Source organism: Oryza glaberrima, chromosome 8 (assembly GCF_000147395.1).
Source record: "Oryza glaberrima chromosome 8, OglaRS2, whole genome shotgun sequence".
Taxonomy (NCBI): Eukaryota; Viridiplantae; Streptophyta; class Magnoliopsida; order Poales; family Poaceae; genus Oryza; species Oryza glaberrima.
Genome location: NC_068333.1, coordinates 17,370,174 through 17,395,672, shown reverse-complemented (window position 1 = coordinate 17,395,672; position 25,499 = coordinate 17,370,174). Strand labels below are relative to the sequence as shown.

The 25,499-nt window shown below is 44.2% G+C and overlaps 2 non-coding genes and 4 pseudogenes across 2 annotated transcripts; 3 read left to right on the top strand and 3 right to left on the bottom strand.

Annotated features, from left to right (window-relative positions):
• Positions 1–6,939: 6,939 nt before the first annotated feature.
• On the bottom strand, positions 6,940–8,168 carry LOC127781080 (uncharacterized; annotated as a pseudogene).
• LOC127783437 (small nucleolar RNA Z206) lies at positions 7,223–7,352 on the bottom strand. The gene has a single exon (XR_008019338.1). It is a non-coding gene; the product is annotated as a small nucleolar RNA Z206 (small nucleolar RNA).
• An 803-nt stretch (positions 8,169–8,971) lies between the features above and the next one.
• On the bottom strand, positions 8,972–9,582 carry LOC127783087 (dof zinc finger protein 2-like; annotated as a pseudogene).
• Positions 9,583–15,727: 6,145 nt separating this feature from the next.
• On the top strand, positions 15,728–16,944 carry LOC127783085 (uncharacterized; annotated as a pseudogene).
• LOC127783436 (small nucleolar RNA Z206) lies at positions 16,539–16,666 on the top strand. The gene has a single exon (XR_008019337.1). It is a non-coding gene; the product is annotated as a small nucleolar RNA Z206 (small nucleolar RNA).
• Positions 16,945–19,033: 2,089 nt separating the features above from the next.
• On the top strand, positions 19,034–22,890 carry LOC127782631 (cell division cycle protein 48 homolog; annotated as a pseudogene).
• Positions 22,891–25,499: the final 2,609 nt, after the last annotated feature.

Here is a 25,499-nt window from a genome sequence, read left to right as displayed (position 1 = left end):
CAGTCGAAAGAAAATATAAAGAACCTATACCTATACTTCTAGTATACATACATCCTAACTATATGATTACTTAGCTAATACCATCTTTCCAATGCCCTCCTGGTGCTTCGAGAAGTCACCCCTGATTGGCGAGTTCCTTACGACAATCCGTCATGATCATTCAACCGGGGCTAAATATGGAGGAGTACCCTCTCCAGGAAAGTAACTTAGTACTATATACACGCGCGGAGAAATACCCATACTGAGCTGTCACCATCAGCGGCCCACATCACTTCCGCAGCATATAACCCCAAATAATAATATCCAGTAATCTAAACACCACGCTTAAATTACCAAATACTACTCTAATGTCATCGTCGTGACATAGAGTCATCGTATATACGATCATTATACCCACACCATTGCATTTCCCAGATAAACTAGCATCATAATCATTATAACTCGGATATATAGAAAAGTTGATATTCATATACTCGAAAAGTAATACAATACCAGAGTAGTATAAAAAAAATATTTTAATAAAAGTACAAGTCTTAGAAAAGAGAGCGGAGCTACTAGAGCCATACCCGAAGCCTTCTGAAGACTTCCTGGACTGAGATTCCTTTTTTATTTCTACTCCACTAGCTTGAGAACACTACTAAACTAATGAGAGAGCTTGATTCTTCTTGCTTGAGGTGTCTTGAAATGGAGGATGAGAAGGCTTTATATAGCCTCCCAATGACGGTTGTGACGGTTGAAATGGTCGGAAATACCCTCCAACCGTCATTGGGGGGGGGGGGGGGGGGCTAATCTTCACTGTTCAGAATAAACCCGGCATCCCATGGTGATGTGGAGGGTTCAGCCAAACCCACTGGTTCGGCCGAACCATGGGCCGGCTCAACCAGCCCACATTTCGGCTGGTAGTCTCCTCGTGTTCTTCTCTTCCCAGACTTGTGAATTTTGGCCCAATTTAAATATGCTACTTCTGAGTTCTTAGCCCATCTTCCTCTAAAACCGATTCTCGACAGCATCCGATTTATCGATCTTTTATTTTGTTGTCAATTCTCCTCTATTTGTGTTTATTCTCTACAAGAGGTTAGTAATCCTAATGCTAGTGGAATATTTCTTATTTTGACACAAATATGCATTGCAAGCATAATTAGTTCTTCTTTATTAAGGTAATATTGATGGGCGAAAGATCGCTAACGACCGTCAACAACAGCATCGCTCCCTCTATCTCTATCCCGTGCGCACCATCACCGCTCTATCCCTGCCGAGGCTTCTTCCCTTCCTCGCCGTTGGTCTCCTCCCTCACGCTCTGCTGCTTCTACATTTTTCATCTGCACGGTGACGCCAGTGGCCAAGAGGCCCCATGGTGGACAATGACGACACGGTAAGGCAACAACAATGCCAATGGCCATTGCGTCCGCCTGCGTTTTTGTTTTTTTTTGGATTTTTCTAATCTTTAGTGGCTCGACATTTTCGTTACAAATGTGAAACATCTGTAACGGCTCCGAAGTTCTTATAGATGAATACCAACATCAGTAACCAAAAGGTTGTAATGGCCGACTAAGCTGTTACAAATAATCCTTTGAGCCATTACCGATAAGGGGGTCTATGCTAGCTAGTGTTTGGATCTGTGGCCCTATTTGGGAAGCTTAAAATTTCGAGAAAAAGCTGGTTGGTAGTTAGCTTCTGAGAATCTGAAGAAGGTAATAACCTAGCTTCTAGCTTGTAGTTATTTTTTTATTATGTAAGTAGAGTTTCTCAGTATCTAGATTAAAAAAGGGGGACTTTTTGATGGCGCTTTTAATATTAGGAGAAGCTTCGGTTACAGTAAACTTCGCCAATAGGCACGGTAAATTGTGTAAACGCTATATTATTGGTAATCGTCCCCAATGGAAGCAGTACATATATAAGCTTTTCCAAAATTATGCAAGTTCTTCGGTCACATTTGAAAAGCTAGGATCACAGCAAGTTCCGTGTTAGTCACGCTGAAATGCTGCACGCACGGCTCCTATAAGCTCCATCCATTACTCCATCATGGTTGCTTGTGTTCTCGATTCTTTGTGTTCTAGCTAAGCAAACTGGCTGACTGACTCTTTTGGTTCTGTATTGTTTCTCTGTGTTCAAATTGACTGCGAAAAATTTCCGGCGAAGTTTGCTACCATCATACACGTCATACCAGGAGGTTTTATCAAGGGATCTAAATACTTCATTTTGTGCACAATGTTTCGCGTTTCTACAATGGCAGACTCAGGATTTTATTCCCATGGCGATTAAAAATTTGTGCATCAGTTTCACGTCTCTACTGGGTTCCACAATGTTATACCAGTAGATTTAGGATTTGTTTCCAATGACGAGTTTGAAGTATGGTCTAACTTTTCTGAATCAAGGGTGTTATGGATTATAGTCCAAGTGACTATTTGGCGCACATGGATTTTATCATCACGAGTTTATTTAGAGATTGAAGATTTTTATTGATGTGACCATAAAGTATATGCATACATCCAAGCACGAGAAATATAAAACATGGCCAAAGAATACATCGAGTGAACGGAGGATCTACAAGATATTAAAGTCCAATGAGTTTTGGAATCCAGTTCGGCCTCCGGAGACAGCACTGACTTCAAACAGACTTAGCACCTTTATGCCAACTCCGATTTGAGTGATCTTAGACTTCGTGGAAAGCTTATCTTGTTACCTTTCAAACGCATCCGGTCTCATGTCCAAATTCATCTCGAGTCAACGGGAATCGTCAAAACAAAACAGTGTTATTGCTGAAACCGAACTTGGGCCTTGGGCCTTATAATAGACTAGACCCATCTCGAAAGTGTCTCCCTCCACCTCCACGAATTAGCACTTAACCCTAGATTTATTTTTCTCTATAAATAGCTTTGTACATTCTTAAAAACAATTGGGTTTTGTTTAGTTGAATTTTGCCATATGCCATTAACCTTGTCTCTAGTCTTCGCTCGATTAGTCGGCGACTATAGATTCAGAGCCCCCAATAGTTGGTGTGTTGATTTACCGGGTTGATTAGATCTACCACTTCAATCGTAACTATTCCTTTGTGCTTAATCACCTATTCGCAATATTTAGATTGCATCTTATCTTGTTCTTGCAGTGTTCTCTCGTTTGCATTGCAGGGATCATCAACCGCGCGTCACGGTTGGTACGACATTGTTTGTGGTGTAGCGATTACACGGCGTCCTGGACTTGTTCTGGTTGGTAGCCACGTCACAAACGTCGCACTCGATCAAAACGAGAGTTATCCCCTCACCAGAAGATTGGGCCACGAGAGAAAGCGTCATCATTTATGCTACAAGGGAAATTCATCTCAAGGTGGAGATTGTTAAATATGTGATCCGAATTTTGGGCCCACAATATATTTGGATTAGTTTCCTAATAGAACTTGACTATTAGGATTAGTTTCCTAGTATGACTCTAAGTCTTTACCCACTAGGACTCCTTGATATCTCCTATATATATCCCTTGTAAGTCGCACAGGGAGGGTGCGACAACCCAATATATCCCCTGCGTTTGTATCCAATTTCTCTATAGTGATCATTGCTGGTTGGTGCCCGTGGTTTTTTCCGGGTTTTCTATGTAAAAATTCATGTCTCCGTTATTTTCATAACAAAAATTATGCCTGGTGGAGAATTATGCACAAATTATAAAGATACGTTTGTTCTAATTGGTAGTGAAAAACAATACCATATGCACAGTTCTTTTGACAAGTTGTCCATGTGCATAGTCATAAATACACTATTTTTGTGACGGAAGTATTAGTAGCTAAATTTTACTATATGATAAATTTTCGGAAACACTACAAATATGGCGACAGTTTTTCCTTGAAAAATCTATAGATTTTTGGTCCATCAAATCGTGCTGAGATTCGTGGTAAGGATACGGGAGAAGTAAAATCAAATTAAGCATGCAAACGCAGGGAATCGAGCTCAGCACCTAGGTCACAGAGCTCACGTATTCACCACAAGAGCAAGCTACTGTGATTGAATTGAAACTAAAACTTACATGTTACTCACACCCCATTTACAATGTAATTAATTTACAATGTAATTACATGTAAACTACACTACATTCACATTTGACATATCTTTCTTAGAAAAATTGTCGCCATGTTTATAGGTAGACCCTAAAATTTTTAGTTATACCTTAATGCAAATTAATAATTTTTTGGGGTTATTCACACTTCTAGATTTGCAACCAGGTCAACCAGGACTAATCATGCGGTTGCCACTTTTATAAATCTATCAACACATTCTCTGTCCCATAAAAAGTAAAAAATAAATCTAATATCACATCTTCTGCAAGATTTGTTTTTTTATGAGACGAGCAACACTTTAGCATGAAGATCTACCATTAGTTGGACATGAATACTTATGTACGGTACTGGCACACTCAATACGAAATCGGATTTGCTATTGTGCTGTCGACAGTTTTTGACGTCCAAAACTTGCGATTTTTTATCCGTTTGATCTTGTGCCAAGATTCGTGCTACAGTTTTCAGTTTGCACTTTGGGCTGGGGCAGTGTTTTCCCCTATTTTAATATAGAGCAATTGCACATTTGACCCTATTTTGATATCAAACTACCAATTTGACCCTAAGTTTTTTAGGTTTGCTCATTTGACCCTACTTTTTAAAAGTGAAGATCATAGATGATCCTATTTTGTGAAGGCTAGATGGCAACATATCCTATACACACAGGCCCTCACGTGTACACACGTGCACACCAACTAAAAAATATCACCAAAACATCTAGAAAAAATCATACACATACTTTCAATTGTATTACACCTAGGGTTAAAATCTTAACGTCAAATTCATTATATTTTAGCCGTAACAAAAAAAACAAAAAATCTGACAGTTTCATTATATTTTAGCCGTAACCAAAAAAACAAAAAATCTGACAGTTTTAAGGTTGCAATTTTGTCAGAATTTTATCTTTTTTGTTATTCTCTATGTAGAATGAATTTGAAGATGCGACTTTGCACGTAGATGTAATACTATTGAAAGTATATGTATGAATTTTCCTAGAATTTTTTGTGATAATTTTTAGTTGGTGTACACGGTGTGTACATGTGAGGGCCTGTGTGCATAGGATACGCTCCCAGGCTAGATAACGGTGTTAACTAAGAGGGAAATTGTCCGTTTTGCCCCTGCTCATTTAGCCATGTTATATCAAAGTTTTTTTTTCATTGGGACTTTTTTAAATATTTGTAATGATTTGATATGGCTTTTACAGATCTGAGACCGATTTGTCTTCAATTTAACAGAATTTTACAAAACTTTGACAGCATATTGTCCAACAGCAAATTTCATATCCAAATCCAACAACAAATTCGTATCCAAATCCAGCAACAAATCCAACCAGAAATTCTCCTCCGTCTCTCGCTCCACACAACGCATGATGGCAGCCGGCGGCGGCGCCCCTCCGCGCGGCAACAGCCGGCGCTGCTGCCCCTCCTCCTCCCTCCCTCCCTCCCTCCTTGTGGCAGCAGCCATGCCGGCGCTCCCTCCCTCTGCTCCGAGCCCGGCAGCTGCCGCCACCGCTCAATCTCTCCGCTTTGAGCACGGCAGCCGCCGACGCCACCGCTCCCTCCTCCCGCGCGCCGATGCCACCGCTTCCTCTGCGCGCCGACGCCGCTACTCCCTCCCTCCTGATGTGACCATCAAGTATATGCATACAATCAAGCATGAGAAATATAAAACATTGTCAAAGAATACATCGGATAAGTGTAGTATCTACAAGATATTAAAGTCCAATGAGTTTTGAAATCCAGTTCGGCCTCCGGAGACAGCATTGACTTCAAACGGATATCCGGAGACATCACTGACTTCAAATGGATCTAGAGCCTTCATGCCAACTCCGATTTGGATGACCTTGGACTTGATGGAAAGCTTATCTCGCTACTTTTCAAACGCATCCGGTCTCATATCAAAATTCATTCCGAGTCAACGGGAATCGCCAAAACAAGATAGTGTTGTTGCTGAAACCGAATATGGGCATTGGGCCTTGTAATAGACTAGGCCCGCCCCATCTTGGAAGTGTCTCCCTCCACCTCCAAGAACTAGCACTTAACCCTGGCCAATGACGGAGCTCGTGCGGAGGTAGCTGTAGCGGCAGTATAGCTTGACCTCCGGCACAGGCGGCAATGAGACTGCTCTGCATAGCGGCCGGACGAAGGGTCTCAAGTGGTGGAGGTGTAGGAGCTCGAGCGGCGTAGGCGGCTCCTCTTCCGCCTCCGCTGGCATGCACCTCCTCCTTGACCTCTGCCAGCGCACAGCCGTCCTTGCTGAACTTGATGCCCCGCCGGCCGAGGTGAAGCCTACGGCAAGGTGTCGGAGGCGAAAGGACCGCGGCGGATGGTGGTGAAAATTCCTCGAGGGGACATCCCCTCATTGTTTACATGTCATCTAAATAATTATCAAAAAAATTTGAAAACAATTGACAACATAGATTAATATGAAATATATCACTCCACAAAAATGCAAGACCAAATTCAACTTCTATAAGTTGCAACAAAAATAACACATTTAACTGAAAATAGTTATCGCACATTCGCAACTATATTTGTTATTTTTGTTACAACTTGTAGAAGTTGAATTTAAACTTGCATGTTTGTGGAGTGATATACTTCATAATAATTTATGTAGCCAATTTTTTTTAATATTTTTTTATGACTATTTAGGTGACACGCACAAAATAAGGGATATCCCCTCGAGGGATGAATTCACTTTCCCATCCAACCTAGTATTCAACTGTGATAGCATAATTTTGGGAAACTCATATATGTACAGATTCATTTGAGGGATGATTTACAAACTAGAATGTTTTTTTTTACGCGAACAAACTAGAATTCAGCATTCACAATGTACAGATCCAAAGAACATTCATTATTCCAAAGTCTACTACTGCTGTGCACGCAACATTTTGCTCACTCCCACTTGGTTGTAATCTTGTCAGTGTGCCTGAATTCGTACGTCAACGCAACGCTGCCATCCATCCTCGTGAGCACGAACCTCTCAACCAGTAGGTAACACCCAAACTTGTCCCATTGGCCGTCCAGCCCGTCACGCCTCTCCACCCTCTTGATCCTCTCCACGTCGTCGCCATTGCCGGCAACCCACCCTCCCTTCTCCAGCTCCCACTCCATCTTCACCCACACCACCATGTCCAGCCCCAGCCCTCCTCCTCCTCCTGCCGCCGCAGCCGGGCTCGCCGCCGGCAGGAACCACATCACCCCGTCGAACACCTGAGGTGCGCCTCCTTGCACCGCGCCGGCGCCGCCCAGCAGCGCCGTCGACCGGCGCACCGTCACGCTCACCTTGACCTCATTGTTCACGCTGCTGCTGATGCTGCCCCGGTGGATGTTGTCGCAGCTGTAGATCTCCTTCCAGCTCTGCTCTAACGTCATCTTGTAGAACATCCACCGCTTGACCTGGTCCTTGAGCCGCTGCTCGCCGCCGTCCTTGATGAACATGAACGGACAGTACCACCTGCCGACGACGACGGGCGGCGAGCCTCCTACGCCGACGTCGAAGCTGTCGAGGTCAGGCATGCGGCGGCGGAGCGGCCAGTCCGTCCCGTGCGCCGTGTCAGTGAGGTTGTAGCTCGTGGACGCCGAGGTGTGGACCTTCCACGCCTCCCTCCTCAGGTAGCCCGCCGAGGTGTGGCTGGATGCCGTCCGGCGCGACCGCCACCGCCGTGAAACCCCTCCCGCGCGGCGGCAGCCGCAGCACCTCCACCTGCTGGTAGACGTCGCCGCGGTCGAACGGCCGCGGCGGCACGTCGTTCACCAAGGGCCAGAAGCAGCAACTCGTCACATCCTCCTCCCTCGAGCACGCCGACACCTTCCCGGCGTGCCTGCCCGTGGCCCGGACGGCGTAGTAGCGGCCGGACGACAGCGGCTGGCCGACGACGGGCACGAACACGACGTCGTCGAGGTACGTGTGGGTGTGGGTCCTATGGGTCGTGCCGGCGCGGCCGCCGCCGTCCATCCTCGCGGTGGCGTACTCCACCTTGAGCTTCCGGCTCTGCGGTCGCCCGCTCGACGGCCGCCTCGTCCTCCACCACGAGGATCCCGGAGCCCGGGCCGTCCGGCGGCGGCTCCGCCGCGGCCTGCGGGTTGTCCTGGTACCGCGACATCGGCCTCGTCACGTACATTATCGATCGTTGCCTCTCTGGCGTACCACTATATTCTTGTGTGTCGCACTAGCTAGCTGCGATGTTGATGTGCATCTCAAATTTGTAGACCTTGTGTACGGCAAATGGAGGTGACGTGTAGGGTGGTGTTGACATTCCTCTCGTGCAGTGTCTGAGCTGGCCAAGTGGACGAGACAACGGTTGATGTCAGGAAATTCCTGATCATTTGCTGATTTGCAGTGTAATTTCCTAGATATTTAATATCTCGAGTTACCAATACCTCACGTTATCAAATTGTTTCCGATCGTTGGTTCTACCAATACCTCACGTTATCAAATTGTTTCCGATCGTTGGTTCTACCCAGGGTTTAATCTTTCGGTTTAGTGATTTGTATCGGGGTGGCCGAAATTTCGGTTCGAAATTATATAATTTTTTAATAAAATTTGAACAAAATATTACCAAATTCACGAAAAAATGAAAAAAAATAAAAATTCCGGCCGAAATAATATCGTATTGGGGGTGGGGGGATGGGGGTGTCCGATAGAACCGAATTTCGATCTGAAATTTTGAACTTTGCTGGTACCTCGAGATATTTTTTTTTGAGTAAAGTACACAGGCAGTTTTTAAAGTTTAAAAACTTGGAGCGAGGTGTCACTTAGGTCCATGATCTAGGAAAATCGTTATTCAGGTCCGCGATCTTGTTTAAGTGAATCATTTAGGTCCAAAGCACCTTTGACTGGGTTGACTGACTTACGTGGCCATCCACGGTGGTAGCATATTTGCATTTTAGCCCCTTCCCATCTTGGCTCCCCCTTGTCTCTATCTCATTTCTCTATCTCCACATGTTGCCAGTTGCTGATCACCACGCGTGCATGCATGAGCCACCAGCTGCACGCGCCGAACACCCCGGAGCTGCCGCCTGCACCCGCGCCGTGCGTGTCCTGGGAGAAACCGAGCATGGTCTGAGCTTGTTGTTGCTCCTGCTGTGGCGGTGGCGGCATGCGGAACTCGCCGAGATGGAACCCCACGGCTGCATACTCTGCCGGCATCCCTAGCGGCCCCATCTGAGGCAGAGGAACGTAGCAGCCGATGCTCCTCAGCAACTCCATCGCCGAGAACACACGCCCACGTTGCCCCTACCACCGACGCCGTTCGCCGCCGCCAGTCCGGGGGTTGCACATGCTGCTACTCTCCAAGCTCGGGAATGCCATGAACTCCGGCGACTGCAGGGCGCGGCCGCGGTGATGCGGGAACGCCAGGTTGAGGTCCTGTGCGCCCTCGTGCATCAGCTTCAAGTTCTTAGCTGCCAGCCCCACGTGGACCGAGCCAGAGACCGTCGCGGAGGTGGAGGCCGACGCGGCCGCTGACGACACCATGAGGATGACGAACGCTTGTTCTCCCTTGCCGTTGCCGCCGTACGCGCCTCCCTCCTCATCGTCGTTGTCGTCCTCGCGGCCGCCGTCACATCTACACCGCCACCCAATCGCCGCTGCAATCGCTAACCCTAGAAATCACACAGGGGGAGCTGAGGAGGATTTAGGGGAGAATGGTTAGATCGGATATGGGGGAGCCAAGATGCCCGGGGGGGGGGGGGGGGCTAAAATGCAAATATGCTGCCACCGTGGACGGCCATGTAAGCCAGTCAACCTGGTCTAAGGCGCTTTGGACCTAAATGATTCACTTAAACAAGATCACAAACCCGAATGACAATTTTCCTAGATTATGGACCTAAGTGACACATCGCTCCAACTTTAAGGACCGGCCGTGTACTTTACTCTTTTTTTTTTATCGGAGCAAATCTTAGTTATTGAATGTGCCGGTACCGTACAGAAGTATTCTTGTCCAACTAACGGTAGATCTTCCTACTGAAGTGCTGCTCAGTCTCATTAAAAAACAAATCTTACAGAAGATGTGATATTAGGTTTATTTTTAATTTTTATGGGACGGAGGATATGATAACAGATTGTTAACAACCAAATTTGGTAATCTAAGTATCAGAGATGGAGATGGAATAAAAGTGGAATTTGAGATGGAAATCGCTCGGGGAACAGAGTAAGATCGGCTGCGACCAGGATCGGCAGAGTCCGAGTTGGACAGGGTTAGCCGATCGAGCCGAATCCGACAATATAGCATGGCATACATTGTCGGGTTAGGTTGACGTGCTTCAAGATGATTGCCACGCATGGATAGAGTCCTGAGAAGGCAATTGTATCTATTAATTAGGATATTTCATATAATTTCCTTAGAGATATATATGGGCAAAAGTCTGCCGCAAAGACTTACGGTATCTTAGAGTTTGTTAGATAAGAGTCGTGTCCGATATGGACATATCTTGTAATTCTCGGGTATAAATAGAACCTGAGCCCCATGTAATCAAACTAACACACGTTCAATACAATCTCGGCGCATCGCCACCCTTTTTACTTTCGTTTTGTTTCGACGAGTTCTTGCTTTCGGGTTGAGCTGCATCGGTTTCGATCTTCAACAAGAGGTAAAACTTGTTATAGCGGCTTGCGTTCTCGGGATTAGTGCTTCCATCTTTATGACACTCTATTCTTGTCCATGTAATTCATCGAGTTATCATATATCTTACATAATCTCTGACAATATCACTATCTAACCTACAATCGGCTAACATCCGCCAATAGAGGGCAGCCGATTAGGTTAAATAATGACGTTGACTTAGATTATATAAGATATCCACCACTCTATGAAACTTCCAACGGCTTGATTGTCTAGATATTGTCCTTCTTTGAGTTGAGTTTGATCTTATGAGTCGTGATTAGAATCTCAATCTCTAGCCTGCTTCTTGGTTGCCGATTAGGGTAGTATCGGGGTTTCAGCCGATCTTACCTGATTTAACTATATTTACCTTATATGCTTCGTTGATATGTTGAATCTGCCCTTTATGTTAAGATCTTGTTGCATTTAAGTATATTAGGCTTTTGTTTGATATATTCTATTTGCTTTGATATTTTAGTATAGAGTGGTATCGGAGTATTAGCTGATACATGCTAGATCTATCTGATCGGCTATGTTATGAATATATATAATCTCGTTATTAATATATATTTCGATCTAAGTGATTTATACTGTCTCGGCATGACGACCGATCTATCCCAATCACTTGATTTAAGTATATATCGATATAAGAATTATATATCGTTAATATCTACAGCCGATCGAGTAGATTTAGTTCTGTTTTATTTATTAATGCCTGCCGATCGATGCATATATGATATCGGCTCAAAGATAAATGATATGTCATCGGCACCTAGCCGAACGGCTATCATTTATGGATTTAACCGTGGTTTCTTTGTCTTTGTTTCTTGTTGATTGCAAGATCAAATCAACTGGCACGCTCGCATACCCAAAGGCAAGTTTTGGACCTGCACTAGAGTTAAGCAGATCTCTCAGGCCTCGTGTTTTCGTATCAACACAGATTTATAAAAGTGGCAACAACATGAATGGTCCTGGTTGACCTGGTTGCAAATCTAGAAGTGTGAATAACCCCAAAAAATTTTTAATTTGCACTAAAGTATAACTAAAAAATTTAGGGTCTACCTACAAATATGGCGACAGTTTTTCTAAAAAAAAATATGTCAACTAAGTGTAGTGTAATTTACATGTAATTACATTGTAGGTGGGGTTTAAGTAACATGCAAGTTTATTTCAATTCAAACACCTTAGCTTGCTCTCGTGATGAATATGTGAGCTCTGTGACCAGGAGGTGCTGAGCTTGATTCCCGGCGATTGCATGCTTTATAATAATACGTGATTACATTTTTTATGAAAAAATATGAACTACTTTTGTAATATATCTAAATTACTTTTAGATTTTATTTAATTACTTCTTAATCATAAAAGTAAATTTAATAAAGTCTAAAAGTAATTTACATATATTATATTATAGAAGTAACTTAAAACAAAAAGAAAGTAAATTGTCACAACATTATAAAGATTTAATTGTTTCTACCACAACGGTCTAATCATATTGTAAATCAAATGAGTAAGTTAAGAGAAAATTTTATTTGAAGCATAGGCAGTAGGAATATATTTTATACTTGATAGACAAGTAATATAGATTAACACATATTAGGACAACATCTGATGGCATCGCTCGTTAGCACTAAAACGAGATGTCTCTCGATTTAGATTTTGCGTTAACAAATGGTTACTTTAGCACCACATTGTCAAATCATGGCGCAATTAGGCTTAAAAGATTCGTCTCGCAATTTACACGCAATCTGTGTAATTCGTTATTTTTTCGTTTATATTTAATACTTCATGCATGTGTCCAAACATTCGATATGACATGATGTAAAATTTTACCATGGGATCTAAACAACCCCTAATAAATTTCAAGGTGGTTTCCCTTAATAATTGTTTTGTATTATTCTGCTTCCACCTAATTTGCTTCAGTTTATCATTCAGGTTGCCGGCCGTAACTGTGGATGAAACTTGAAAGCTGTATATATGAAACACCTCCTTGACTGGTGTATATATAATTAATACTCGCCCCGTTTCAGATTATAAAATGTTTTGACTTTGGTCAAAATTAAACTGCTTTAAATTTAACTAAGTTTATAAACAAATATATTAATATTTACATTATCATATTAGTTTTATTAAATTAATAATTAAATATATTTTTATAATAAATTTATCTTGGATTAAAAATATTACTATTTTTTCTATAAATTTGATTAAACTTGAAGCAGTTTAACTTTAACATCTTACAAACTGAAACGGAGAGAGTAGCAATGGTAGGATAATATACTTATATACTATGAAGTGGTCGTAGGAACTCTCGAAAGTGTGCCTAGCTGCTACAATGTTAGTACGAATGAAAATGATGGGTCGTTAATACTAATGATGCAGTCCCTATTTCTTCGTAGTTAACGACACACTCTATGCGACTATTTCCTTCATAGTTAACAACGATATTCTCTGCCATTTACTTCACAATAATTAACAACCAAATCTGACAGATAAATTAAATTATATGATAAAAAATGGTGACAACTATTTAAAAATGGAAATAAGGAGTGGATTGCTACTACTACATCGTATATACGAGCTGAATTGTTGATGCACAGTATTGTCGTGTAGTATTGGAAGTATTCATGTTTATTTTGAAAATAATGGTGTTATAATTACAAAAATTACAAAATAGACGTCATCCGAATGAAATCAAAAGTTTAGCACCCTATATATCAAAGTTTGCTTGTTTGACAAGCCATATATCAAACTACTATGACGGTATGGTTAGCTATAAAAATACCACGTCACATGATCTATAGAACAGTGGTAGTGCAACACGGTCATGTCGAACAACCGTTGTTCGACTACCCTAGTATCGTACTGTATTATTGTTGTATACATTAATTTACAATTTTCTATGACTTACTAAGAATGTTCTCCTATCTTTGAAGTCATAGTCTTACAAAAGTTCTCAAACCTCGTATGAAATAGTGTATTTTCTGTAGCATAAGGACCATATATCTCTTTCCTTTTACCCGTAGTCCTCACGTAAACTCCCTAATGCACATCACTAGCCCTGCGTAGAAACATTAGCCCTTGCTCTATGCGATAGGCAGTCGCATCAAACAAATTAGGTAATATCCTGTGCTTTACTGTGGTATACATAGATGAATGTATGATAAACATGGAAATGATAAATGTTGAGACATTGTGGAAATGATGTGAGGAAGATGTCGACATGCTTATATGTTGAGCTCTATAATATTATATTGTAGATGATTAGTCATACTTGCATAGGATTTAAAATACTCTAGAATAAAATATGACATATTTACATGTTAAGTTTTAGCTTGTAATAATTACTTGTGGGTACCAGCTATATAAAAGGTATATATGTGAATAAAATTTATGCAAAGAAGTACTACACCGTACTGCTACTTAGGGGTGGGCAAGGGCACCAAACACCGAGCCGAACCGAAGTCACGGTTTTTTTGGCTTTTGGTTTTTTCTTCGGTTCCTGTTTGGGACTGTCTAGGCATCTCTCGTGTGATTTTTGAAAAAAAATCACCCAGATTTTTTATCCCCTCAGATTTGTATCCAACGGTAGAAAAAATAGTACACAGACCAAAAACAGGTCTAAATAAGATCGGGCCAATACAGACTAATAAAACAGATACAATATGGGTTGCAATATGCTAAAATTACAGTAATTTATAACTAAAATTACAGTTGTAAAAATAGTAGATATGACATATAAGTGCACTGTAATTTTAGTACAAATGTAATATAAAATTTGGTAACTAGAATATTTGTCGTTTTAGTACAAATGCACTGCTTGAGAAACCGTCCAGGTATCTGAAGTGTTAAATATTGCATTTATAACTAAAATTATAGTGCTTTATAATTAAAATTACATTTGTAAAAATAGTAGTTATGGTATGTAAGTGCGCTGTAATTTTAGTACAAATATACTGTAAATTTTGGTAACTAGAAAAAGAAAAAAAAGAAATAGAGAGAAGCGGCATCAGCGAGAAAACATGGGCGCGCAAATCAAAATATCGCACGGTGAACATGGGCCCCATGCGGCGCCATGCATGATCCATTTTCTGTCGACTGGAAGCTGAGATACTCCGGCTACTGTCTACTGTGTTACTATCAGCTTATCGATCGTTTCCTCCACCATGTCGCCCGTGAGACGTGTGGCGCTGGACCGCTTTGTGCGTGTCTGATTCGTCGCGCCTAATCGCGGTGCAGATCCGACGGTTGAAAAAACGTCAAATACGAAGAAAAAAATCACACGAGAGATATATAGCAAATTCGTTCCTGTTTTTTCTATCCTCGGTGTTCGGCGTTCTCTTCAGTTTCTATCATTCATGAACCGAACAAACCAACCGATCTTAGCCCATCAAATCATTCTCATGCGTGTCTTGGTCCAAGGCCCATAAATTAATGGGTTAATTAGTACATGCCATTAAAAATTTGCCGGATTTGAAATATACCATCAGTATTCGCGTACTTGGAACCATACCATTGCAATTTTACACATATTCAAGATATGCCACTACCAACCATTTATGAAAAAATTTGGACCAAATTACCCTTCTTTCTTTCTTTTTCTCCCCCTCCTTTCTTCCACAGCTCAGAGAACTGGCAGCGGCGAAGCGGCGGCAGCAGCGAGCGGAGCAAGCGGTGGCAGCGGTGGAGCGAGCGGCGCGGCGGCGGAGCGGCGGCAGCAACGAGCGGAGCAAGCGGCTTCAGCGGCGAGCGGCGCGAGAGGCGGCGGTGGAGCGAGCGGTGCAAGCGGCGGCGGCGAAGCGACCGACGGCAGCAGCGAGCGGCGCGAGCGGCGGCAGCGGCGGTGGCGGAGCGGCAGCAACAGCGAGCAGCAGCGGCGGAGCAAGCGGCGGCGGCGGCGGCGAGCGGCAGCGACGTCGAGCAGCAACAGCGCGACAGCGACAGCAACAGCGGCGGTGACGGCGCCAGAGTAGAAGCAGCGGGGAGAGAAGAGGGAGAGAGGTAGAAGATGAGGGCATTTTCGTCCAATACATGCAAAATACGTATCTTAGTGGCACCACTGAGATTATAAACAAATAGCAATGGCATCATTCCAAATACGTAAATAGTAATGGCATATTTCAAAACCGGCAAAATTTTAATGGCATGTATCTAATTAACCCTAAATTAATAGAGGTTGATGTAGCGAGAGCCCAAGTCCTCATCCCCTAATAAGAAGATGTAGAATCAGGCTTGTGGGCGTACACCGCCAGCATCGGCGCCGGCAGGAACCGTATCACCTGCACGCACCGCGACGACGTCGTGCTCGTGCCCGCCGTCGGCCAGCCGCTGTCGCCCGGCCGCTACTACGCCGTCCGGGCCACGGGGGAGGCACGCCGGGAAGGTGTCGGCGTGCTCGAGGGAGGAGGACATGGTGACGTGCTGCGGCCTCTGGTCCTTGGTGAACGACGTGCCGCCGCGGCCGTTCGACCGCGGCGACGTCTACCAGCAGGTGGAGGTGCTGCGGCTGCCGCCGCGCGGGAGGGGTTTCACGGCGGTGGCGGTCGCGCCGGACGGCATCCCGCCACACCTCGGCGGGCTACCTGAGGAGGGAGGCGTGGAAGGTCCACACCTCGGCGTCCACGAGCTACGACCTCGCCGACGCGGCGCACGGGACGGACTGGCCGCTCCGCCGCCGGATGCCTGACCTCGACAGCTTCGACGTCGGCGTAGGTGGCTCGCCGCCCGTCGTCGTCGGCAGGTGGTACTGCCGTTCATGTTCATCAACGACGGCGGCGAGCAGCGGCTCAAGGATCAGGTCAAGCGGTGCATGTTCTACGAGATGACGCTGGAGCAGAGGTGGGAGGAGATATACAGCTGCGACAACACTCACTGGGGCAGCATCAGCGGCAAGCAGCCGGATGATGAGGTCAAGGTGAACGTGACGGTGCGCCGGTCGACGGCGCTGCTGGGCGGCACCTACGCGGTGCGAGGAAGCGGCCTCAGATGGTCGACGGGGTGATGTGGTTCCGACCGGCGGCGCCGGCGGCGAACTCTGGCGCGGCAGGTGGAGTTGGGCTGGACACGGTGGTGTGGGAGAAGATGAAGTGGGAGCTGGAGAGAGGAGGGTGGGTCGCCGGTAATGGTGACGAGGAGAGTGTCGAGAGGGTGGAGAGGCGTGAGGCGCCGCCGGGTCCGTGGGACAAGTTTGGGTGCTACCTGCTGCTTGAGAGCTTTCGTGCTCAGGAGAATGGACGGCAGTGTTGCACTCACCTGTGGTTTCAGGCACACCAGCAAGATTAAAACCAAATGGGTATGAGCAAACTGTGTACTACTGTAACTATCAGATATGATTTTCATCATGAGATGTTCTCTGGTTGTTTACATGTCATCTGAATAGTTATCATAAAATTTGAAAAAAATGACAATATGGATAAATATAAAATATACCACTTTACAAACATGCAAGATTAAATTCAACTTATACAAGTTGCAACAAAAAGAATAAATTAAACTGAAAATTGTTATTATACATTTGCAGCTATATTTGTTATTTTTGCTACAACTTGTATAAGTTAAATTTTAACTTGCATGTTTGTGGAGTGATATATTTCATATTAATCTATCGTGCTAATTTTTTTAAAATTTTTGGATGACTATTTAGGTGCCATGCATGAAACAAAGTGGATATCCCCTTAAGGGATGAAATCACTTTCCCATAACTATCGAACTTTAATTGTTTAGAAAGATTGTTAGCTAGGATACTGATCCTTAGATATGGCGATGGCTAAGGTGTTGCGGTAGGGTGTGCCTTTAAATGTTTCTTTTAGAAGAGCTATAGTGGAAGATATTGTCAATAAAGTGATTGATATTAACCTAGTGAGACAAAAGGATGCGTTCATTTGGAATGCTAGTAAAAATGAAACTTTTACACTTAACTCAATGTATAATAAACTCATATTGTGAAACGTGGTACCAAGGAAGTCTTTAATTTGAAAGCTAAGATTCCCGCTAAAGATTAAAATCTTCTTATTGCACTTTAAAAAAAAGAGTCATCTTAACCAAGGATAATCTTACTAAGAGGTGGAAGGTAGTATTAGATTTTGCTTTTGTATGTCCAATGAGATGATACAACGCTTTTTCTTTGGCTGTCCAATGGTAAGATTTGTGTGGAACATGGTACATTTCACTTTTGATATCTATCCACCTAACAATGTGTCTCATTATTTGGTAGTTGGCTAAGTGGTGTTAATCCTAGGTTTAAAAAATCAAGTTTTTGTGGTCATAGTGCCGTTGTGTTGGGTGGTGTGATTAAGTAAGAATGATATGGTTTTTAATGGAACTTGTGCGCATTCTTTTATGAAGGTAATTTTTAAGGGGACGCATAGAGTGAGACTATATTATTTTTGTTGCTTAAGAAAGAAGATGGCAACAACATGGTGAAAGTGTACTGCAAGGCGCTTGAGATGAGAGTTTTGGGGTTTTTTCTCCAAATTTGTCTAGAACTTGGGAAGGAGAATTGAAGCTTAGAATAATTCCTTGTGCTTGGCTGTTATAGTTACTTTGTGTGTTAGCTTTTGCAGTCTTGTTGGATTGAATTTATGTATGTGTTCGGTCTTTTGTGTTTGTTGTACGATCTATGTAATGGGGTAGCCTATATGCTTATGTATGAACTTGGTAGGCTGTGTACGTACATCATTCCGATGTAGAAACCGGGTTTTCAATCCATTTTTTTTAAAAAAAAACAACGCTATGATACGCGAGTCATATCCAGATCAATCGGGCCTGCACAGGAAGGAGTTTGCGGGGATGGATTCTAATAACTCGAGTGGACGTGCACTTGTTTATTGCATGTCAACTAAATAGCTACGAAAAATTTTAAAAAAAATTGGCAAGATAGATCAATATGTAATATATCACTCCACAATCATGCAAGTTAAAATTCAACTTCTACAAGTTGTAACAAAAATAATAAATTTAACTGTAAATATACATATAGTAATTTGAGTTTTGTTTGTTATTTTTGTTACAATCTGTAGAAGTTGAATTTTAACTTGCATGTTTGTGGATTGATACATTATATATTGATCTATCTTATTCATATTTTTTCAATTTTTTTCATAACCATTTAGATGACATGCAATAAACGGGTGGACATCTACTCGAGCTGTTAAAATAGTTTCCCGGAGTTTGAACCTGATACGGTACCCTACACGTACGGTACCCTATAACGAGCCGAACACGGATAATGTCAACGTACCGACTCTTATTAAACACACGCCATGCGATCCCTTGTATATATATCGCAATAAAAGAGCTATCGATCTGATATCGTTGGACCTCGTTTCGCTCCTGGAATATTGTTTCGTCGGCCGGCGGCGGCCAGTCTCATCATCATCAGCATCGCCGACATGGCCGACGCCGACGTCTCTTCCTCCAAGACGACGACGACGAGAGATTACAGTACGGCGATCCTGGAGTGCGCCAAGAAGAAGTCCCCGAACCGGCTGATGGCGGACGACGCCGAGGGCGGGGTGGCCGTCGACAACTCCACGGTGACGCTCAGCGAGGCTACCATGGAGGAGCTCGGCATCTTCCGCGGCGACCTGGTGACCCTCCGCGGGAGGCGGCGCCGCGAGGCCGTCTGCTACGCGCAGAAGGACGAGTCGTGCCCCGACGGCCGCCTCCGCCTCAGCCGCGGCGTCCGCAGCAACCTCCACGTCCGCCTCGGCGACCTCGTCACCGTCAAGCCGTGCCCGACCATCAGGAACGCCAAGAGGGTGCAGCTCCGCCCCTTCGACGACTCCGTCGAGGGCATCTCCGGCGATCTGTTTGAGCCCTACCTCAAACGTAAGCTTTCTAATCTAATCTATCTGATAAACCATCGTACGTCTTATCTGACATCGTACGTCTTACCCTGATAATTCTACTAATCTAATCTATCTGATAAACCATCGTACATCTTATCTGATAATTCTACTAATCTAATCTATCTGATAAACCATCGTACGTCTTACCCAATAATTCTAATAAACCATCGTACATCTTACCCGATAATTCTACTAATCTAATCTATCTGATAAACCATTGTAAGTATTACCCGATAATTCTACTTGTTGGAGTAGATTTTATTTTAGTCTAATGTCTTGGCATGCAAAGTTAGTTTATTTAGTTACTTGTATCTAATAATAATTACCCCTCATATTTTCCATGAACTAATTAGTACTTCCTCTGTTTTATATTATAAAATTTTCAAACATTACCCACACTTATATATTATATATGTGTTAATGAATCTAGATATATATGTGTGTCTAGACTCTAGATTTATTAACATCCATATATAAATATATGAATATAAACAATGTTAGAAAGTTTTATAACCTGAAACGGAGGTAGTACTACATAGTTACTCATCTAATTTTTATATAATCTCACGTAAAGTGTTCATGAACTAATTAATTAGTACTACCTATTTTTCATGAACTAATTAGTACTATATAGTTACTCATCTACTATTTTTTTATAATCTCATGTACAGTGTTTATGAACTAATTAATTAGTACTACCTATTTTTTTGTTTGAGGTAGTTCATGAACTAATTAATTATTACTAATGTTTTTCTGCAGCCGTTCATAAACTAATTAATCATTTCTACAATATTCTCATGAACTTAATCAGTAGTTACTCATCTAATTTGTTTTATATAATCTCAGTCTCATGAACTTAATCAGTAGTTACTCATCTAATTTGTTTTATATAATCTCAGTGTTCATGAACTAATTAATTATTACTATTTTCTATTTTTTGTTTGAAGTAGTTCATGAACTAATTAATTAGTAATTATTACTAATGTATTTTTTTTTGCCGTCGTTCATAAAGACATAAACTAATTAATTATTAGTACTAATGCTTTCTTTTGTTTGCTTTTCATGTAGCTTACTTCATGGATGCGTTGCGGCCGGTGAAGAAGGGCGACCGGTTCTTGGTGCGCGGCCACATGCACGCCGTGGAGTTCAAGGTGATGGACACGGAGCCGAACAACGAGCCCGTGATCGTGGCGGGCGACACGGAGATCTTTTGCGACGAGGGCGACCCGGTGAAGCGCGAGGACGAGGAGCGGCTCGACGGACCGGGCTACGACGACGTCGGCGGCGTCCGCAAGCAGCTGGCGCAGATCAGGGAGCTCGTCGAGCTGCCCCTGCGCCACCCCAAGCTGTTCCAGACGCTCGGCGTGCGCCCGCCCAAGGGCATCCTCCTCTACGGGCCCCCCGGCACCGGCAAGACGCTGCTGGCACGCGCCATCGCCGCCGAGTCCGGCGCCCACTTCGTCGTCGTCAACGGGCCGGAGATCATGTCCGGGATGCCCGGCGAGAGCGAGGCCAACCTGCGCGCCGTGTTCGCCGAGGCGGACGCCGCGGCGCCGTCCATCGTGTTCATGGACGAGATCGACTCCATCGCGCCCAGCCGCGAGAAGGCGCACGGCGAGGTGGAGCGCCGCGTCGTGTCGTAGCTGCTCACGCTCATGGACGGCCTCCGCCCGCGGGCCCAGGTGATCGTCATCGGCGCCACCAACCGCCCCAACAGCCTCGACCCGGCGCTCCGCCGCTTCGGCCGCTTCGACCGCGAGCTCGACATCGGCGTCCCCGACGAGCTCGGCCGCCTCGAGATCCTCCGCATCCACACCAAGAACATGCCGCTCTCCGACGACGTCGACCTCGAGCGCGTCGGCAAGGACACCCACGGGTTCGTCGGCTCCGACCTCGCCTCGCTCTGCTCCGAGGCCGCCATGCAGTGCATCCGGGAGAAGCTGGACATCATCGACATTGAGAACGACACCATCGACGTGGAGATCCTCAACTCGCTGACCGTCACCATGGACCACCTCAAGTTCGCCATGGAGGTCACCAAGCCCTCCGCCCTGCGCGAGACCGGGATCGTCGAGGTGCCCAAGGTGTCTTGGGACGACATCGGCGGCCTGGGCGAGGTCAAGCGCGAGCTCCAGGAGACGGTGCAGTACCCGGTGGAGCACCCGGAGATGTTCGACCTGTTTGGCATGTCGCCGTCGCGCGGCGTGCTCTTCTACGGCCCGCCGGGGTGCGGCAAGACGATGATGGCCAAGGCCATCGCCAAGGAGTGCAAGGCCAACTTCATCAGCATCAAGGGGCCCGAGCTGCTCACCATGTGGTTCGGCGAGAGCGAGGGCAACGTCCGCAACCTGTTCGACAAGGCGCGGCAGTCGGCGCCGTGCATCCTCTTCTTCGACGAGCTCGACTCCATCGCCGTCAAGCGCGGGAACAGCGTCGGCGACGCCGGCGGCACGCCGGACCGCGTGCTCAACCAGCTGCTCACCGAGATGGACGGCATCAACGCCAAGAAGACGGTGTTCGTCATCGGCGCCACCAACCGGCCGGACATCATCGACCCGGCGATGCTCCGGCCGGGCCGCCTCGACCAGCTCATCTACATCCCGCTCCCGGACGCCTCGTCGCGGCTGGAGATCTTCAGGGCGAACCTCCACAAGGCGCCCATGTCCCGCCACGTCGACCTGCCGGCAATGGCCGCCTCCACCGACGGGTTCAGCGGCGCCGACATCAAGGAGATCTGCCAGCGCGCGTGCAAGCTCGCGGTGCGCGAGGTGGTCCAGAAGAGCACCCTGGTCGGGAAGGCCCTGGCAATGGCGGGCGCGGAGCTCACCGTTGACCACTTCAAGAGCGCCATGAAGCACGCGAGGAAGAGCGTCAGCGAGCTCGACGTCATCAAGTACGAGTACTTCAAGCGCAAGTTCAGCGGCGGCATCCCCGAGGAGGAGGCGACGGAGCCGGAGCCGCCGGTGGGACAGCTGAGGTTGGTGGCGAAGCCGAAGCCGAAGACGAAGGCGGAGCTGGAAGCAGAGGCGGAGGCGGAGGCGGCGGCAAAAGCGAAGGCGGAGGCAGAGGCGAAGGCGAAAGCAAAGCTGAAGGGGAAGGCGGTGGCCGTGGATGATGACGACGACGACTCTACGTACTCCATGGATTCTATGGACGAGGACTTGCTGTATTAGTTAACTATAATATTAGCTAGGTTCACTCAGCTTTAGGTTTATGCCCTGCTAGATCCACTGAATTGTTCAGCCAAGAGCTAAGGAGTCTTATGTTTTCCTCTCTTTGGTCTAGTTGAGTTTTATGCTCAACTTGTCTCATCATTACCATTTATGGGATCCACTGAATTGTATAGCCAAGGTCTAAGAAGTCTTAGGTCCCTATCATTTGGCTTTTTCCCTAATAAAAACAGCTTATTAGAAAATAAAAATAAATTTGTAAGTAAAACTTTTATATATGTGTATTTGGTGACTTAAAAGCCAATGCTGAAAAGAAACTACGTTGAAAATATCTCAAAATTAAGTTTGAAAATTTAAAATTTGGTTTTTTTTGGCTGATTAGGCCATCCGATGGAAGCCTTATGTTTTCCTCTTCAGTCCAGTTAACTCGTGTCCCTCTCCTCCCTACCTCTTCAATGTTTTCATTGACTCTTTAATATTAACTACATTGTTCTACCTCTTCGATGTTGTCATTGACTCTTTAATATTAACCACATTGTTATCTTCATGTCTTGCACGATACTGTGATGCCCATTAAGCAGACCCAGCAACTTGATTTGATGAGTACACTCAATTTTCTGGAGGACAAAAACCTTGAAAGCACAAGGGTGCAAATTGTAACCAATGTGCTTGTTGCTGGAAACTATGAAATCTTGGAGGAAAGTTGCCGTATAGTTGATAGTTGGTTGGAGCCCCCAAAGGATGGAAGGTGACGAGGATTGAGCAAACTGTGATTGGAGAAAATTGAGGGGAATTGTGTATGAGTGGAGTTTTGGCTAATATTTAAGAAGTTTGGCTCGGGAGCCCTGGTTCAACATGTGCATAAAACCTCTGTTGGGGTGATCAATCTAGTTTGATGAAATGTAGAGAAATTTACTGAGTAGTTTTTATATTTGTAGAGGATGACTACAATGCAACAAGTTTGCAACGGCTACAAATGTAATGACTGCAATGCAACGGCTAACTATCTCTATTATTTTAATGTTGCGCATGAAAACACTGTACAAATATAGTAGCATAAATGCTCGGTTATTGCTGTTACCTACTCCCACAATAGCTACTACCAGATAGGATATCTCTCACAATGGTTACTATTGTATAGGATGAGTACATTTATTGTTTATTGACTGCTTTAATATTACACCGTGGATGTTATTAAAAGATAGCTTCCCCGTAGGAAAACTATTTAAACTCTTGAGGGGGCATCCCTTATTGTTTGCATGTCATTCAAATAGTTATAAAAATATTTAAAAATAAATTCAACGAGATAGATTAGTATGTGAAAAAACACTCCACAACCATAAAAGATCAAATATAACTTCTACAAGATGTAGAAAAACAAATTTGACTGTATACGTTAAGTAGCCATATTTAAATTTATTTATTTTTCATTGTAATTTGTAGAAGTTAAATTTTAACTTACATATTTATGAAATAATTTAGCATATATTAATCTATCTTGTTAATTTTTTTTAAAATTTTTCATAACTATTTAAATAACATGTAAACAATAAGTAGATATCTCTTCGAGAGTTTAGAATCAAGCTTGTCGCTCTCCTGGCCATGCCATCGGATGCGCATTGGCGCATTGCTGAGCCGAAGACTACCGCCGTCGTTGAGTTGTTCTTCCTCCTCTTCTTCCAGCCCTGCGAGAAGCTCGGACGCGTTGGTCATCTTGATCTTTCAACTGCCCTGCCCTAGCCGTCGTCGGCGTGCTCTAATCGATCGGCCACATCCTCCGTCCCCTCCGCCCTACTCGCAGCTTGTGTTGGATGTCCCCTTCGTCCCCTCCACCCTACTCGCAGCTTGTGTTGGATGTCCGGAGGAGGACGAAGAACTAAGAGCAAGTTTAATAGTGTAGCCAACTACTAGCTTCAATTCATTTATAGCCAATCTAATAGCTTATTCATATAATAGTTACATACTACACCATTAATACATGGTCCCACCTGTCATATACACACTGCGTCTTAGAGTCAGTGCTACAGTTGGCTACAAATCTGTAGCCCGCTGCCTTTCTCTCTTTTTATTTATCTCTTTAAAATATGTTTGCAGTTGGCTTATAGCCTGCTATTGTACCTGCTCTGATAGCTCTCGTTGCAGTTGGTATTGGATGATCTCCTCGATCAGTGTGCTCCCCTTGATTGAAGCATGTTTTCATCTCCTGAAAAGCACCATGATTTGCTCAGCACGATCTTGGACACAACAATTGGCTCACCTCATTGAACGAACAAATCCGAAACATACGCCTCTAAAAATCAGCAAGATTAAGCACCACGTAGATCGATCTGGCGGCATTTATCTCCGACAAAAAAAAATATCAGAATTCAGAAATGGACTACTCAATGATCTAAACTTCACACGACGAAATCGGAATTCAGAAACCCTGGATTTTGTTGCCTTCCTCGGTTTTTGAATTTTGACTAGGCGCAGTGTGCAAATGTGTTAGTGTTATGTTTAATATCAGGAGCTAAGCAGTTATAGAATTAGCGGCAGCTGATTAACACCCTGTTTGGATGTGACTAAAACTTTTAAGTTCCTATCACATCGAATGTTTGGATACTAATTATAAATATTAAATATAGCTATTAATAAAATCCATCCATAATCTTGTACTAATTCGCGCGATAAATCTATTGAGCCTAATTAATCTATGATTAGCCTATACGATGCTACAATAAACATTCTCTAATTATGGATTAATTAGGTTTAAAAAAATTGTCTCATAAATTAGCTTTCATTTATGTAATTAGTTTTATAAGTAGTCTATATTTAATACTCTAAATTAGTGTCTA